At 37.7% G+C, this 16669-nt stretch overlaps 1 protein-coding gene across 1 annotated transcript in view; it reads left to right on the top strand.

Moving 5' to 3' along the window:
* CNTN5 (contactin 5) overlaps positions 1-16669 on the top strand; it is a 1662845-nt gene that overhangs the window by 435265 nt on the left and 1210911 nt on the right. The window lies entirely within an intron of this gene.

Raw genomic sequence — 16669 nt, 5'->3', positions numbered from 1 at the left:
TTTAACATTATATGGATTAACAGGTAGTAAATCTCATTTTTTATAACAGCAAAAACAATCAAATATCATTTAAGCTTATGAGACTGTAATGAGCTACCATGTTAATGTGCTTGAAAAATATTAGTAAAAGATTGAAAAAAAAAAAAAGGTGAATTGTACCCTTAAAAAAATTCATGTTCTGGGAATAAGGATGGATATGGAAACACTTATTTGAAGATAGCATGTGAAGTCAAAAGAATATAGGCTTTGTATCTAGGCAACCATCTTGGGCTGTGTCACACTGTAATTGTGCTACACGGTGGCTGTGTGTCATCAAATTGTATAACATCCCTACTCTCAAGTTCCTCATCTATTAATACAGGAAGAGTACCCTTTCATAGAGTGTCTGTGATCATCAAATAAAGTAAGATGTGTTATGTGCATTGAACAGAATCTGAGCCACAATATGACATTCAATATTAATTTGACCTGTAGTTTTTTCCTGTTAGAAATTTACCTTCCTGGCAGGTGTGCAGAGATATCTCTTTGTGGTTTTGATTTGTATTCTCCTAGTGACTAATGATATTGAACATCATGTCTTGTACCAAGATTCAAGTTCTTTGCCCATTTTTTAATTAAATTGTTTGCTCATTGAGTTGCAAGATCTTGTGAATTTTTTGTAATAGTCTCTTATCAGATGTATGAGTTTTGAATATTTTCTGCTGTTTTCTTGGTTGTCTTTTCTTTCTCCTGGTGATATCCGTTGGTGCACAAGAGGTTTTAACTTTCAGTTCAGTTCAGTTGCTCAGTCATGTCCAACTCTTTGCGACCCCACAAATTGCAGCATGCCAGGCCTCCCTGTCCATCACCAGCTCTCAGAGTTCACCCAAATTCATGTCCATCGAGTCAGTGATGCCATCCAGCCATCTCATCCTCTGTCGTCCCCTTCTCCTCCTGCCCCCAATCCCTCCCAGCATCAGAATCTTTTCCAATGAGTCAACTCTTCACATGAGGTGGCCAAAGTACTGGAGTTTCAGCTTTAGCATCATTCCTTCCAAAGAAATCCCAGGGTTGATCTTCAGAATGGACTGGTTTTATCTCCTTGCAGTTCAAGGGACTCTCAGGAGTCTTCCCAACACCACAGTTCAAAAGCATCAATTCTTCAGTGCTCAGCTTTCTTCACAGTCCAACTCTCACATCCATAGATGACTACTGGAAAAACTATAGCCTTGACTAGACGGATCTTTGTTGGCAAAGTAATGTCTCTGCTTTTTAATATGCTCTCTAGGTTGGTCATAACTTTTCTTCCAAGGAGTAAGAGTCTTTTAATTTTATGGCTGCAGTCACCATCTGCAGTGATTTTGAAGCCCCCCAAAATAAAGTCAGCCACTGTTTCCTCTGTTTCCCCATCTATTTGCCATAAAGTGATGGGAATGGATGCCATGATCTTAGTTTTCTGAATGTTGAGCTTTAAGCCAACTTTTTCACTCTCCTCTTTCACTCTCATCAAGAGGTTCTTTAGTTCTTCTTCACTTTCTGCCATAAGGGTGGTGTCATTTGCATATCTGAGGTGACTGATATTTCTCCCGGCAGTCTTGATTCCAGCTTGTACTTCGTCCAACCCAGCGTTTCTCATTATGTACTCTGCATATAAGTTAAAGAAGCAGGGTGACAATATACAGGCTTGATGTATTCCTTTTCCTATTTGGAACCCATCTGTTGTTCCATGTCCATGTCCATGTCTGTTACTTCCACACCTGCATACAGATTTCTCAAGAATCGGGTCAGGTGGCCTGGTATTCCTATCTCTTTCAGAGTTTTCCACAGTTTATTGTGATCCACACAGTCAAAGGCTTTGGCATAGTCAGTAAAGCAGAAGTAGAGGTTTTCTGGAACTCTCTTGCTTTTTTCGATGATCCAGCAGATGTTGGCATTAGATGATTTAAATTAAATTGCTTGTTTGCAAAGTTCAGGTATATTCATATGCTGTATTAACTTCCTCAAGTATTACAGTTTAAGCAATAATAAATTCTTATTTTCATTCAAATACTCAGGTGGTTATAGAAATAGCATAATATTGTTTTTTCTAGTTTATTCAACATATATTTAGCATATTTTGCTCACTGAAGTGGCCACAGTGTTTTCCAAATGTTTGCATATAAAATATCTCCTTGCTTAAAGGTAACCCAAGATCCTCATCTGAAATTTGGTCAGAGGAAATGAATGGGATAATTGAGTGAGGAGATCAGGTCAAGATTCCACATTAGTTCTTAGAACAAGCACTGGTTCAACATTATTTAGTATTTTAAGCATCAATAATGCCCATATCAGAGGATAATATTTTGTGAAAAGTTGAATTCACATTTGAACAGAACTCTCCAATCATTTTGTGAGAACAAGATTCCTTTAATTTGTTTAAATCATGGGCTTTATGTTAGATTGGAGTGAAATCCTGAGCAGAGGGGAGGGAAGTAAAGGAAATGACACTAAGAGTGTTGATCCTGAACTCTGTGATCCATGATGGAGGTGGGCATTTATACTTAAGAGAATTTCTTCTCTTGAAAGGCCTCATAAGGTACTATTGAGAGATTTAGGCAGCACTGGAATATGGTCAGATCTATATTTTGTATAGATCACTTTGGCAACTCCATAAGGCTGACTTTGAAGGGAAAAAAGACTGGAGGCGGAGACTTTATTGTGAGATTTTTGCTGAAATGGAATGAAGACCTAATATAAATCAGGCCAGCGGGAAGAGGCCAAGTGACCAAAAAGGTAAGAGTGTGGGTTTTGCTTTCAGATGGACCTTGTTTCACTGTGCTCCCCAGCTCTGCTACTTAGAGCTTTGATAGCATAGAAGATTCTTAATCACACTACCTCTCAATTTCTCTTCTCATCTGTAAAATATGTATGATAGCATTGCATTTCTTATAGAGAGGTTATAAGGATTTAATGAATAAAACACACACATTTATCAAGTGTAACATATAATCAATATTCAATAAGTGAGAAGTAATGTTGTTAGGGAGGAAACTTTTGTTTAGGTTTTTTGGCTCTTCCATAATGAATTAAATTAAGACAGACTAGCTTAGAAAAACAGAGAAGTCAAAGGCAAAGGAGAAAAGGAAAGATATACTCAACTGAATGCAGTGTTCCAAAGAAGAGCAAGGAGAGATAAGAAAACCTTCTTAAGTGAGCAATGCAAAGAAATGGAGGAAATCAATAGAATGGGAATGACTAGTGATCTCTTCAAAGATATTAGAAATGTGAAGGGGACATTTCATGCAAAGATGGGCACAATAAAGGACAGAAATGGCAAGGGCCTAACAGAAGAAGAGATTAAAAAGTAGCAGAATAAACGGAAGAAATCTACAAAAAAGGTTTTATTTACCCAGATAGCCATGATGGTGTGCTCACTCACCTAGAGCCAGACATCCTGGAGTGTGACGTCAAGTGGGCCTTAGGTAGCAGTACTGCAAATAAAGCTAGTGGAGGTGATAGAATTCCAGGTGAGCTATTTCAAACCCTAAAAGATGATTGCTGATAAAGTGCTGTACCTAACATGCCAGCAAATTTGGAAAACTCATCATTGGCCATAGAACTGGAAAAGGTTTGTTTTCATTCCAATCCCAACGAAGGGTAAATGCCAAAGAATTTTAAACTACTACAGTTGTACCCATTTCACATGCTAGCAAGATTATGCTCAAAATCCCTCAAGCTAGGCTTCAATAGTACATGAACTGAGAACTTCCAGGAGTACAGTCTGGATTTAGACAAGGCAGACGAACCAGAGATCAAATTGCCAACATTTGGTGGATCATTGAAAGGGCAAGAGAAATTCGGAAAAAAAAATCTACTTCATTGACTACACTAAAGGCTTTGACTGTGTGAATCACAACAATCTGGAAAATTTTTCAAGAGGGGAATACCAGATGACCTTACCTGTCTCCTGAGAAACCTGTATGCAGATCAACTGTTAGAACAAGACATAGGAAAATGGACTTGTTCAAAGTTGGGAACAGAGTACGACAAGTCTGTATATTTTCATTCTGTTTATTTAATTTATATGCAGAGTATGTTATGCGTAATGTGAGGCTGAATGAATCACAAACTGGAATAAAAATTGCCAGGACAAATATCAAAAACCTCATATATGCAGATAATACAGAAATAGCAGAAACTGAAGAGAAACTAAAGAGCCTGTTGATGACGGTGAATGCTGCTGCTGCTGCTGCTAGGGCACGTCAGTTGTGTCCAACTCTGTGTGAACCCATAGATGACAGCCCACCAAGCTCCCTCGTCCCTGGGATTCTCCAGGCAAGAACACTGGAGTGGGTTGTCATTTCCTTCTCCAATGCATGAAAGTGAAAGGTGAAAGTGAAGTCGCTCAGTCACTCTTAGCGCCCCCATGGACTGCAGCCCACCAAGCTCCTCCATCCATGGGATTTTCCAGGCAAGAGTACTGGAGTGGGTTGCCATTGCCTTCCTCGTGAGAGTGAATGAGAAGAGTGAAAAAGCTGGGTTAAAACTCTGCATTCAAAAAACTAAGATCATAGTGTCTGGTCCCATCTCTGCATGGCAGATAGAAGGAGAAAAAAATAGAAACATTGACAGACATTATTTTCTCAGGTTCCAGAATCACTGTGGATAGTGACTGCAGCCATGATATTAAAAGATGCTTGCTTGTTGGAAGGAAAGCTATGAAAAATCAAGACAGCATATTAAAAAGCAGAGACCTCACTTTGCTGACAAAGGTCTGTATAGTCAAAGCTATGGTTTTTCCAGTAGTCACGCACATATGTGAGAAATGGACCATAAAGAAGGCTGAGTGCCGAAAAATTGATGCTTTTGAATTGCAGTGTTGGGTAAGACTCTTGGAGTACCGTGGACAGCAAGGAGATAAAACCAGTCAATCCTAAAGAAAATCAATCTTGAATATTCATTGGACAGACTGTTGCTAAAGTTGAAACTCCAGTACTTGGCCACCTGATGCAAAGAGCTGACACTGGCAAAACCCTGCTGCTGGGAAAGATTGAGAGCAGAAGGAGAAGGAGGCGACAGAGGATAAGATGATTGGATGGCATTCACCAACTCAATGAACATGAGTTTGAGCAAACTCTGGGGGATAGTTAAGGACAGGGAAGCCTGGTGTGCTACAGTCCATGGGGCTGAAAAAAAAAAAAAAAAACAGAAACAACCTTGCAACTGAACAACAGCAAGAAGACAGATTACTAAAAGAAAAACAAATTTAATTATGTACATACAGGGTCACTTAAAGAATATGGAACCTTCTAGGAGTCAGACAATTGCAACTTAAATGCCACCCAGAGCTAAGGAGAAAGGCATAGGGGTGTGGGACAAAGGGTAAAAAGGAAGATGATTTAATAGAATGTGGGAAAAGCCAGTGTTTGATAAGCAGATGTTTGCCATGCCATGCAAAGACAGTCAAACAGAGAGAGGAGTGTGAACAGGTAGGTCTTACTAAACCCGCCAATCTACTACACACATCATTCATATTCTTTGTCGCTATCTCTGGTGATTGTTCCCTTCCCAGAAAAGACACTCATTTCTAAATTACTTTAGGCAGTTAAGGGGGAGGTTAAAAAGGAAAGGAATTCTCAAGTGGCACAGTGGTAAAGAATCCACGTGCCAGTGCAGGAGATGCAAGAGATGTGAGTTCGATCCCTGGGTTGGGAAGATCCCCTAGAGAAGGCAATGACAACCTGCTCTAGGATACTTGCCTGGAAGATTCCATGTACAGAGGAGCCTGGGGGTCTACAGTCTGCTGCTGCTGCTGCTGCTAAGTCGCTTCAGTTGTGTCCGACTCTGTGTGACCCCAGAGACGGCATCCCACCAGGCTCCTCTGTCCCTGGGATTCTCCAGGCAAGAACACTGGAGTGAGTTGCCATTTCCTTCTCCAATGCATGAAAGTGAAAATTGAAAGTGAAGTTGCTCAGTCGTGTCCGACTCTGTGTGACCCCATGGACTGCAGCCTACCAGGCTCCTCCGTCCATGGGATTTGGACTACAGTCTATGGGGTCCCACAGAGTCAGATACAACTTTGCAACCGAATTGAACACAAAAAAGAAAAAAAACTTTTTGAGACTTCTATCTTTTTAAAACCAATCAGCCTAAAGTAATCCTTATGCCAAAGTGACACATTTTGGAGTGGCAAAAATCTGACACCCTGCATCGTTTAAGTAAAACAGTTTTGTAAATTTGCACTTTTACAAAGTGACATAGCACAAACCTGCATCTAAACCTTCTGACTCTAATTTTGTAGATTTTCAGCAGTACCATCCCACCACAGTGACCATGTTGAGAGGATATAAAACAATTGTAGAGAGCTTTAGAGGCAGACCAGTATTAATGCTGGGAATCCTCTGAATTACCTTGACAATCCATTTTGTTTAATTTCAGATACTCTAACAGAGTTGGTTATGATCCAAGCTCTAAATATGATATGATATTTCTAAATAAACGAGATATGATATGGAATAACTTTAGCTCCTGGAGAACACAGATTGTTCCCAATTCAACTTGTCTTAGTATTTTCAGTGCCTACTGTGGGATCAGACAGGTAATAGACTCTCAATAAAGGGTTATTATATGAATACATTGCACTTTTTTTTGGAAGCAGCTAATCAAATGTAGCATAATTTATTTGAAATAAATTAGATCAAGAAACCAATCAATGCAAATAACAGTAAGAGAATGGTCAGGGCATATAAGCAGTTATTCCCCTCTACTCCTCTGATAATATATCATGGACGCTTTTACTTATAAGTTCTTTTCTGTCAGGGTTGGCCCAGGGAATAAGGTTTTACAGAAGGTTTTAGCAATGCCATCATAAACTTAAAAGTTGCCAGAAGAAAGCCCTGAGGTGCTAGCATCCCATCCATCTTCATTATTAATGGATCCTCCATATAAACCAGCTTTAATACAAAGAGGAGTTACTGAAAGCTTTCATGTGATTTCTGGTTTGCTCACTAATGATTATTTTTTATACCTCTGTTTCATAATGATCTGCCTGGAAAATCTGTTGCAAGTGAATGGCTGGAATTATAATTCTCCTAAAGAAGTGTTTTCCACACATAGTTAATGAGTTTGTGTTTTCTCAGCTCAACCTTCACATGCCTCCATTCCTGCCCAATTCATTTGGTCATGGATATGAATCACAATTGCAGGACAGGGAATGTTTTATTTTAATATTTAATAAGTTTACAGCTCTTCAAATTGATTCTTGCAATGTGAGTTTTGGTAGTTACTACACTTCAATGCCATAAGCATATCAGAAAAGGCTGAGGAAGGAAGGCATCCGCTGATACCAAGGATGACATGACAAATATTCATACAAAAAGACAAACTGTCCTTTTGGCAACTTTTAAAAAGATTAATAGTTATAATGAATGGTCACCCTATCTGTGTACATTGATTCAGACCTGGCTGAGCTCAGCAAACACTGCTCACAGGCCAAGGCCAACTCTGCACATTGGTAAATGCCTCTGTGACATCACCACAAGGAGTTGATTCTCTTTGCACTGACAGAAATGAGGTAGCAATTAGAACTGACTGACAAGGCGCTTTTCATCTTTGATGAGGAAATATTTTTTGTGTCAAAATATCTCACCAGAGGAGTAATTTTCTCAGTGTGCATTTCTTGTCCTGACATATTTTGCATAATAATAGAAATGGGGAAATTGTTTCTGAATGTTTCTTAGTGACAAATAGCAGATACACTGCCTTTGCAGATAACAAGTGTCTGAATGCTGTCATATTGTGATATCAACAGATAGTACCCGTAGTAAGCCGTGGATATTTATACGGAAAAATAATTTGTTTTTGATAGAATGAAATCAAAGATATTAAAATGCTTTTTATGGCATTATGCCTGTAAAGGTTTAAAATTATCTGACAAGATTTAATCATCCAACTCTAAAATACATTTTAGGGATTTAATCACCTGAAATTTTCAGCACAATGAAGAAACAAAGTAGTATAAAACCTCTGCTGTTTTATAGAACCTACCTTGTCACTCAACATACAGGCTGCTGTCAGTTTATACCACTTTCAAACAATTCATCGTTATGCTGGGAAACGGTCTGCATTAACTGTACTAACCTAGAAAACTTAAAACCAGTATTATTCATGAAAATTAAATGGTTTGAAACATTTAAAAAAAAAAGAAAGAAGCATTAACTTTAAAAAAAATGTAGGGGAAACAAAGTTTTTCCTCTAGGTTCTTTAGTGGACCTAAGAATTAAATCAGTATACGAAAGATTAACAAGGGAAAAATGAAAGTCATTTAAAACAAATTTATGGTTACCAACTGGGACAGGTGAAGGAGAGGGATAAAATGGGAGATTGGAGTTGACATGTACACTTTACTACATTTGCTGTTTAGTAACTAAGTTGTGTCTGACTCTTTTATGACCCCATGGACTATAGCCTACCATACTCCTCTGTCCATGGGATTCCCCAGGCAAGAATACTGGAGTGGGTTGTCATTTCCTTCTCCAGAGGATCTTCCTGACCTGGGGCTTGAACCCATGTCTCCTGTATTGGCAGGCAGATTCTTTACCACTGAACCACACTGAAACCCTCATATTCATCTCTGTTGAAGCAAAGGTGTAATGACTGCATAAAGATGGCACTGAATGGGCTAGCAGAAAAGTTGTTTAGTTGCTAAGTCACATCTGATTCTTTTGCGACTCTATGGACTGTAGCATGCCAGGCTCCTCTGCCAGTGGAATTTGTTTGGCAAGAATACTGGAATGGGTTGTCTTTTCCTTCTACAGGGGATGTTTCCAACATAGGGACTGAACCCGCATCTCCTGCATTGGCAGGCAGATTCTTTACCATTAAGCCTCCAGAAGAAAAGTACTAGAGGACCTTACCAAGGAGGTTGATCAATGGGATGTGTTAAGCACATTGAGTTACTTCTGAATTTGCAGAGTTTTTTTCTCAGTGATTAGGTAGGTCACTCTGTTTCCTAACTGGTACCCATCAAACTTAGGCTCCTACCCTTCCACCGAGACTGGGAAATAAGATGCTATCTTCCTTGATGAATACATTTCAAAGAGATGATTCCTGGTCCTTGACAAAAGGCATACTTTGGGTAATAAAGCTGACAAGAGGTTTGGAGAGGATTTACATAACATTTCAAATAGGCAGAGGAGTAATTTATAATCACAAGTTTTCTAAAGTAAGTATTACAAGAAAAGGAACATCAGGAGCCTATAATGGGAAAGAACTCAATGTAATTAATAATAGATAACTAATAAAAATCTACTGCATAGCACAGGTAATTCTGTTCAATAATCTGTAATGACCCCTATGGGAAAATAATCTAAAAAATAATGGGAATATGTATATTATATGTATAATCAATGCATTTTGCATTGCAGGGGAGAATTACATAGCACTGTAAATCAATTATACTCCAATAAAATTAATTTTAAAAATTAATGGCATGTTTACATGGACAGACCCAGAAAAACTAAAAATGCGGGAAACCTTCACCTCAAAAAAGATGCTGGGAGTGAGGATTCAATTATGAGAGGTTACCAGGAAAAGTACAATAAACAAGGGTAAGGTTGTTATGCACATCTAAGTCGTCTTCTTCATTGAAAAGAGTATTGAGAAATTTAGAGTCATAACCCTCTTCCTTGTAAGAAGGAGAGACGTCCTTACATATAGATTTTTGTTATTCATATAAATATCTTACAAAAGTCTTATGTCTACTTGACTTTCAGAGCTTCTGTGTTTGTAGTTTCTTAAAAATGAACCAGCCTAAAATGATGCTTATACTAAAGAGACACACTTTGAGGTGGCAAATTCTGCTGCTTTATTATAGTTTTACCTAGCATTATAGTCTCTGCATATGAAAAGCAGAGTTTGACCCTGAACTTGGAATTGATACTATCAAAGAACATAGTGTTTTCTTCCATTATTTCTTTCCAGTGTAGCAGGAGCATTTATGGAATGTAAATTAGTATTACAGGTGATCAAATATAATAGCAAGTGGAAAGAAAGACAGCGCTTATCTGAAAATATGAGTCTGATTACACATTGCTGTTTGTGTAACACAGGTGTACCATTATGAAAAATGTAGTAAGATCAGCAATTTCTAAAGAAGTAGTTAAGATCATCCCACTAAGAAATTTTCAAAGTGTACTCTGTCAAAAAGAGAGGGTAAAGGAAGAGAAGGAGAATACTTACTATTGGAATTTAAAGAAGACATTGAATAAGTTGAGATCATGAACGCCCACCTATGAACATCTTAAGCTGTAACCCATTTTAGGTGGCTAGAGGGAAAATGATTTCAGTCTGTTGTCATAACTCTGAGATAAAAAGTAATTGGCTTGGCACTATGTTACTGTCCCGATTCCTGAAATTCAATTTTCTGAATATCTCATTAAATTGAAACTGATGATATTTTCTGACACCAGTTTGCAGTAGACATTTGGACTTATTTTTCAAGATCTTATGATTCTCAATTCAAAAAAATAAATAAATAAAATATAGATATCAATGTTAAAAAAAGATCTTATGATTCAAGGAATTTTGATGTGATCACAATTCTTGAAAAAACTGAGAACACAGTGCTAATGTGTGTCCAAATCAACTGTCTAGGAAACTAAATAGCTTTGTGTTTTCCCCCCATTTTACTGTTCCCACATTCCCTATTCCAGTTAATTCAAAATAATTGTGAAAACTTAGTGTTTATTGGGTCATTCAAGAATCCCTTGAGTATGCTATTCAGAACTCTCAGCCTAAAGAAAAACTAGCTACATATAAGTTTGAAATGCCCACAGTTATTTTCAACTTAAAATTCATTTTGAGAATATTGGTTTTATCTTCAGATACTAAAACAATCAATTTCATAATACAAGATCATACAGTGACAATGATGTGTGTTATTTAATTACTAATAAGCCAGTACTTATAATATGTCACACAAGGTTTATGTTGAGAACTTTACATGTATAATTCTCATATTAGTGCTGAGTACATTACACATGTAATCCACATTTTATCAATCAGAATATATGTGCTTCAAGTGCCAAATAACTTGTTCTAGTTCCTGTGGTTACTAAATCCCTCACATGGGGTTTGAATTGTCACAGCAGAAATTGTACTGGACAAAGTTACACAGCAAAAGAAAGCTTTCAAGTTTATTGCAGTAAAGGAGAACTGAACTCATCTCTGTTGAAGCAAAGATGGCACTGAGTGAACCAGCAGAAAAATTGTTGTTGTTTAGTCACTAATTCATGTCTGACTTTTCTGCAACCCTATAGACTGTAGCCTGCCAGAATCTTCTGCCCATGGGATTTACCTGGCAAGAATACTGGAATGGGTTGCCATTTCCTTCTCCAGGGGATCTTCCCAGCACAGGGACTGAACCCATATCTCCTGCATTGTCAAGCAGATTGTTTACCACTGAGCCACTAGGAGAAAAATACTAGAAGACCTTACAGAGGAGGTTGATCAATGGGATGTGTTAAGCACATTGAGTTACTTCTGAATTTGCAGAGTTTTTTCTCAGTGATTAGGTAGGTCACTCTGTTTCTTAATTGGTACCCATCAAACTTAGGCTCCTACCCTTCCACAGAGACTAGGAAATAAGATGCTGTCTTCCTTGATGAATACATTTCAAAGAGGTGATTCCTGGTCCTTGACAAAAGACATACTGTGGGTAATAAAGCTGACAAGAGGTTAGGGGAAGATTTATACACATTTCAAATAGACAGAGGAGTAATTTATAATCACAAGTTTTCTAAAGTAAATATTATAAGAAAAGGAATGTCAGGAACCTATAATGGGGAAAAAAATCTGTGTAATTTAGTTAAGCTGAGGGGAATGCTAAAGTTATCTTGGAAAATGTCCATGTCTGTTAGACACAGATGTAAGAGCTCCTAATCCTGATTTTATACGGAATTTTATTTATACTGGTTTCTCATTAGAAATTAGGAATATTAGCTGTTTGTTCACAGAATGTCAATTTAATTTGCTGATGATATATTCCCTCAAATTGTGATATAATTATGTTATTTTCCATTAATATTTATTTGCTGGATATGTTCTAAGTTTAAAATATCTTCAAGACATTTTGGTAAAGTTTTGACTATCTCAAAGTACAATTGAGAAATTTGCCCCTATAAACACATCTAGGTAATGGTAAACAAGAAATAAAGTTAAAATTTCCCAAAATAATGATACCCATGCTCTTTTTCCATTATCTAGAATATATGGGGATTTATTATTTTACTTAATAAGTAAATATTTACATATTCATTCAACAAATGACTTTCATTTAACAATAATTTAAACAGAAATATGGCTTAGTACCTGTATCTAGCACTTAGCATGGTGCCTAGAACTATATGAGGTGCTAGATATATACCTGTGAGCAAGAGAATTAAGATCTCTTCCTCTTAGAACTTAGAGTCAAAGCAGATATTTTATAGATACTTTTATAAATAAATAGTTATCATTATGAGATGTGCTGTGAAAGAAAAAGAAAACAGTGCTATGAGTACATATATGATAACACACTTATCAACCATAGATGAATTACATTTCCCCAAGAATGCTATTGGGGCCTGAATCTACCAGGTGAAGGGAAAATCTGAGAGCAGTTGCAAAGATCTTGAGCTATTTGCTCAAACAAATAAAGGAATTTAATACTGACAACAAAATAAAGAAAACATTTTTATTTTAGATTATTTGGAGGAATTGAAAGTTGTAGCAAAATTTCAAACAAACAGACAAATAATCAGTCAAGAAACCTAAATCAAGTTTTGAAAGAGTTAGTTGCTGAGTCATGTCTGACTCTTTGTGACCCCATGGACTGTAGCCCACCAGGCTCCTTTGTCCATGGGATTCTCTAGGCAAGGATACTAGAGTGGGTTGTCATTCCCTTCTCCAGGGGATCTTCCCGACACAGAGATCGAACCAGGGTCTTTGGACAGAGGAGCCTGACAGGCTCCATGGAGTTGCAAAGAGTTGGACAGGACTGAGCAACTAATTCAGTTTTAGCTTTCCTTCCCAAAAAAAGAAAAAAAAAATTGGGAACCAAGTTCATGTACACAATAATCTTTAGATTAACTCTCACAGATAACATCATTGCACAGTTTGGAGCTTTTGCTTTGTTTGTTTTCAGTCTACTTTAGGTTTGATGGAATGACATTTAATTATCAGTTTTTAGGTAACCAAGAAAAATGTTGTCATTGCATTTCAGTTGTGACTAAGCACAGTATTAACAAAACCTAGTAGAACCCTATAGAGCACTCCTGGGTACAGAAGCCTTTCCTGTTGCTTGTTTGAAGAAATAATGTTTCAAGACCTTCTCTGAGTTCCGAAGGGCAGATTCAAATAGTTACTGAATAGAAGAGTAAAAGAATGCAGAAACAAAGGAAAGACAGTCAATAAACAGTAGTGCAATATGGGACAGGGACCCGGCCCCTCCTCAAGAGATATGTGTATAACAATCATTGAGTTATTCCACAGGAACTCAGGGCCACACTCAGGTAGAGGATAACTTAAGGTTGCTACTGCTGCTACTGCTAAGTCGCTTCAGTCGTGTCCAACTCTGTGTGATGGCATAGATGGCAGCCCAGCAGGCTCCCCCATCCCTGGCAAGATTCTCCAGGCAAGAACACTGCAGTGGGTTGCCATTTCCTTCTCCAATGCATGAAAGTGAAAAGTGAAAGTGAAGTCACTCAGCCGTGTCTGACTCTTCGCGACCCCATGGACTGCAGCCTACCAGGCTCCTCTGTCCATGGTATTTCCCAGGCAAGAGTACTGGCTGAGAGCAGACAAAGAAAACCCAGACTTGTTGGAACCAGATGGCTGTTGACTGAGATTCCTGGATCACTACCCTGTTAACTCACCATCAACCAATCAGAGGAAAGTTACAACCACCCCCTCCCCCCACCACCACCACCAAATTTTACCTGTAAAGCCACCCAGGAGTTTGGGTCTTTTGAGCATGAGCCATCTGTTCTCCTTGCTTGGCCCTGCAATAAACCTTTGTCTGTTCCAAACTCTGATGTTTCAGTTTGTTTCACCTCACTGTGCTTTGGGCATATGAACTTGGGTTTGATAACATTATCGAAATTATACACATACCTTATTTTCCATGCTTGACTTTGAAGAAATGTCAGCTACTTCTAAAATGCCAACCTACCATCAAAAGATGAAATGTTGCTGCTGTTGAGAAATTCAAGTGTTTCTGCTATATGCTATAATCGAAATTCTGTCATAAGTTATACTATCTTTGAAGTTATGTTTTTTGTGTAAATATAAATCACATTTATTAATGATCACATTTAATGAATATTCCTTGACTGAGACAGTTGGCATTAAAGTACAGAAATGGGATAGGTGGCCTCTAGAATCAGGCATGGATGAAAACAAGTGACATTGTCACTGCTCTGTGTTGCAATTGGTACATTATAATTGCTTAAATTTGATCAGGGCTAGATTCTTGTGGTAAAACTGAAATGATTTGCTAAACTTTTGAAAATACTGGAATATTATGAATTAAATATTTGTAAAGAATAACAAAGACTGATGCCTGTGGGTGTTTGTTCCCTTACCCCTTCTCCTATGGTTTTGGGAGAACAGGCCTGGAGGCACTAGTGGCTGACTTCCAGCAGCTGTCACAGAGGCAAGGAGCCACCCCTCATCAGGATACGCTAGCTCCATTCACAGTAATTGGCTCTGCAGGGCTCTGTTGAAAGGAGGCAGCCTGACTTCTTAGGTTTCTATTTTTGCTCATTTGTTTGTTTGTTTGTTTTGAGAAAGTGCATGTTTTCTATACTGCATAAAAATCCTTACCTCATAAATAAATATTTATTTACATATGTAAGAAAAAACTGGTGGATGAGTTATGGGGAATATTTTTAAATATAGAGTGTGTCACTCTACTCAAATTATATTCATTTTATAAAACTACTATTCATATAAAACCTATAAATTTTAAAAATTATATATAGCATAATTATATAAAATGCTTTAAAATATATGCTTTATATATATTTATATAGGTTTCCCTGAAATTTTATATGTACATACACATCTATACTTACACTAGTTGCAACAAATATATATTGAGCTATTACTCAAAGTAAGTCAGATATGCAGGCTGGAGAACTATACAAATAAGATGTTACTGTTCAGTGTTTTTATATGATTTCAATAATATTAAGATGAGGATTAGATGGACTATTTTCTTAGAGGAAAATTTAAATTAATTGATGGAGTTTTACCTTTATTTTGATATCCAATATTAAAGGAGAAAAAAGAGAGCCAAGCTTATTCTGGGTACAGGGATAAGGCTTTAGGTGTCAGATTGTTCCCAAATTTTGTTTTCAGTTTGAGATCTCTTTGTTCTGTTACGTTCTATTTTTAGGTATCCTTAATAATGCTTTAATTTATATATTTTAATATAAAACTCATCAATTAAAAAAACACAAAAATTGAAGTATAATTTCTGTGGCCTTAGGTATTATGCTGTCCTTTTTCCTTTAGACAGCTAAGTATGAAAAGCCCCCTATGCATTTTTCACTTTGTATGTTTCTGTGTACATGTTTAGCTGTGAAGTGCCAAACCCAGTGAGAAAGAATGAGACTTCGCAGGAAGTTATTGACAGCATATGAAACTGAATAGTCCTAAAACTGAGTTCTACTGCTAAGTTTATGATTAACATTTTCATCCAAAACTTTCTTTTCTTATTCTACTCCTGTCTACTTCATGATTGAGGTGTGTCAAAGAAAAAGGGGAGAGCGAAATTGAGCATCACCGTCTGGGGCTCTCTTGGGTACAGAAGCTCCTCTTTGTGTCCTGTTTCTTGTGTGCAGAAACAGCTTTAGTCTTCTGGGCCTTCACTGAGTCCAAAGAGTGAAGTCAAGTAGTCACCAGTTAGGGAAGTGAGAAAACACAGAACAAAGGAAAAGCAGTCAGGAAACCTTAGTTCAGTGATAAAGAAAGAGTCCTAATTCCTCCTCTAGGGACATATATAACAACTTGACACATCTTTGAGTTGCTCTAGGGGGGGTGGTGACTACCTGCTGACCACAAGCACATAATAAACCCCCATACTGGTTGGAACCAGAACATTGATTAAATTCCCAAAACATCGCTTGTTACATCATCAACCAGTCAGCAGAACGTCTACAAGCTGCAATGATCACATCAAATGTTGCCTCTCAGAATCCTTCACTGAAAGCTATCAAAGAGTTTGGGTCCTTTGAGCATGAGTTGCCCATTCTCCTTGCTTGTTGTTGTTATTTAGTCACTAAGCAATGTCCAGCTCTTGCAATCCCATGGTCTGTAGCCCACCACATTTCTCTGTCAAAGGGGTTTGTCAGACAACAATCCTGAAGTGAGTTGCCATTTCCTTCTCCAAGGGTTCTTCCCAACCCAGGGATCAAACCCTCATCTGCTGCATTGCAGCTGGTTTCTTTACCAGTAAGCCACCTGGGGATGCCCTTCAAATAAACACTGTACTTCTCTTCACTACAGCCTATTGTTAGTAAACTGGCTTTGCTGCAGAGCAGATTTGTGGTGGACCCAAGTTCTTCTTGGTAGTACATACCACGAGAAAAAGAACCAGTATAGAATAACCTTAAAAAATACATATCAACTACTAATATGGAAAAAAGCCAAAAGAAGCTCTGCTTTACAT

This window comes from Ovis aries, chromosome 15 (assembly GCF_016772045.2).
Source record: "Ovis aries strain OAR_USU_Benz2616 breed Rambouillet chromosome 15, ARS-UI_Ramb_v3.0, whole genome shotgun sequence".
Taxonomy (NCBI): domain Eukaryota; kingdom Metazoa; phylum Chordata; class Mammalia; order Artiodactyla; family Bovidae; genus Ovis; species Ovis aries.
The sequence above is the reverse complement of the archived record's forward strand: the minus strand, read 5'-3'. Positions and strand labels throughout refer to the sequence as shown.